This window comes from Cicer arietinum, chromosome 3 (genome assembly GCF_000331145.2).
Source record: "Cicer arietinum cultivar CDC Frontier isolate Library 1 chromosome 3, Cicar.CDCFrontier_v2.0, whole genome shotgun sequence".
Lineage (NCBI taxonomy): Eukaryota > Viridiplantae > Streptophyta > Magnoliopsida > Fabales > Fabaceae > Cicer > Cicer arietinum.
The window spans coordinates 26,066,811-26,069,373 of NC_021162.2; the positions used below are offsets into that span (position 1 = coordinate 26,066,811).

The following is a 2,563-nucleotide window of genomic DNA, read 5'->3' on the forward strand; positions in this document are numbered from 1 at the left end:
GACAAGTGTACTGGTAGCCACTAAACAGTAGAGTTGTCGTTGTCGGCATATATAAATTGTTATAAAGACAAACAAAATAAAGAGCAAGGTACAAAAACCTCATGCACGAGTAGAAGCATTTATCTGAGATTTACTTTTGAGTCATTTTCATCGAAGATTTCACCACCAATCTAATAAATTGTTTTGGAAGAAGTAAACATATCTCAATTTAGCTATTAAAAACAGATTTACGCAACAAGTATGTGGAAGGATTGGCAAAATGAATTCAAAAGATGGGAGGAAAATTATCATTACTCATTCACAATTTATTGTAACCAAAACCATAGTGCTAACATGTTCTAACTTCTAATTGATATCTTTAATACGATTCTTTTGTTTCTATGGTTATATTATACTTAGCACAGTTTATACATTTTAAGCGAATCACAAATTGAAAGATTCATATATTCATATTTATGTCAAACAAACTGATCTGAGTTGGTTTTATTCCGATATGGCAAGCACATACTCCAACAGTTGAACCTTACTCATTAAGAACGATAGCCATGTGAATCTTCTGGATTCGAAATTCTCTAAGAAGACTCCAACCAGACATTGAATCTGCGAAGGCAGTAATAAGAATTCAGTTAAACAGATATAAATGTGTTCCTAGCTCAAACAATTCAACCCGTTTAACAATTCAAGTTTGATGCGTGGAGAAAAAAAAACATCATTAGACTTAGCAGACAATCATAATAAGCAACTTGCTATTTAACTCTTTAGACATATATCAACGAAGATTTCATTATAAATACTAGTACCTGAAACTGAAAGTTCTTACAAACTCACCCTGTCCTAGTTCTAATAATTAAAAACCATCCATAGAAAATAGTAGCAAATATCTAGGTGAAGTTAAAGAGAAATTTAAATTAGCAGGTATAAAATCTGCAGACTTGTGAGCCATTTCTCCAACTGTAGTGTTTTCTAGAGTCTCCCCCTTCAAAATTAAACATATTATAATTCTGGAAACTATGAGATTGGATTAATAGGTAAAGCACTTAGAACTCTCAAAACCAATTAAAGAAGTAAAATCTCCCGATTATATTACCAACACATTGCTCAATATGACCTCATTTTATCAAGTAGTAATGAAATTACTATTTGATAAACTGATTATGTACAAGGTATGCAACTAACTATGTATGACATTTATGAAGTAGCAATGAAATTAGCCTTGAGAAAATTAGGGGATGATTCAAGATTACTAAAATGATAAGTAGAAAATGAGGTGAAAGAGGCACTATTTCATTAAGAATCTAAAACAACTTTCCCAACTTTCGAAAGCAGACAAAGGAGTAAGAAACAAGCAAGACACCATCATTTGTAGCAAAACCAAGTATGTTTTTCGTAGAGGCAAAGCAACAAGCATCGTGATTCACACAACAATGCAATTCATCAAATGCCATTAGTGAAAACAGAGAAAACAAAAATTCCCATGTGAAAAAAACCGGTACTAACTAGAGTTGATTCCTCCAAAAAATCCTCTACTGATTTCTATTATTTATTTAATCAATTAAAACCAATTTATTTTCTGAACTATCATAGGAAACAAAAAGTGAGTGACATACCTAATAACCTCTGAAAAATATTGAATATTCACATAAGTCCACCTCTTGCTGCTTCTATTAAACAATGGGTGACTGCAATGGCTTCTCAGCAGTTGCAGCTTGTGCCGCTGCCACCGCAGTGTAGTAACTAAATGAATACCAGTGGTTCCTAATGACTCATGCAATTTGGATATTAAAATTGTAGGGACAAACAGGTGGAAAGCGAAGTGATGAGATCAGGTTGTGGATTGGTGACATATTAAGATTAATAAAGGGTATGGTAATTTAATTTAGAAGGCATGAAAGATGTCACGCGAAAACACTTGTTTAACGTTTCAACACATTAGTAGTTTCTATCATTGTAGAAAAAATATACAACTTTTCTTTATCTATCTTCAAGTTGTTGTAACAAGTTGTACTACTACAGCCACTAAGCATTTTAAATCCCTTAAAAAAACAGCATTCCTTATCAAGAATGTTTAGTCCAAACACCAAATGAAACCTAGGGTTGGTGTGGGTTCGGTTTCACAGTCGGGAAAGGCAAGAGTGACTCCGAATGCATAAAACTGATTTTGACCTAAATATTAATCCAATGGATGACAATAATGACCTAAATATTAATCCTAATTGGACTAGCATAAGCCTATGGATGACGATAATGACCTAAATATTAATCCAATGACACAAATGATCTTATTGGATACACACGATTGGTTAAAAATCCTAAATGTACTATAATAAGCTTAGGGAGGATGAGGATAACCTAAATGTTAATCCAATTACACAAATAATCCTATTGCATGAACAAGATTGGTTAAAAACTCTAAATGGATTAGAATAAGCCTTGGGATGACGAAAATTACCTAAATGTTAATCCAATGACACAAATGAACGTATTGGATGCACAAGATTGGTTAAAAACCTTAAATATACTAGGATAAGCCTAAGGAGGATGAAAATGACCTAAAAGTCAATCC

The 2,563-nt window shown here is 32.8% G+C and overlaps 1 long non-coding RNA gene across 1 annotated transcript; it reads right to left on the bottom strand.

Moving 5' to 3' along the window:
- Nucleotides 1-260: 260 nt before the first annotated feature.
- On the bottom strand, nt 261-2,004 carry LOC101502442 (uncharacterized). The gene is made up of 2 exons (XR_190488.4): nt 1,608-2,004; nt 261-600 (listed from the first exon to the last, which is right to left on the bottom strand). It is a non-coding gene; the product is annotated as an uncharacterized lncRNA (long non-coding RNA).
- Nucleotides 2,005-2,563: the final 559 nt, after the last annotated feature.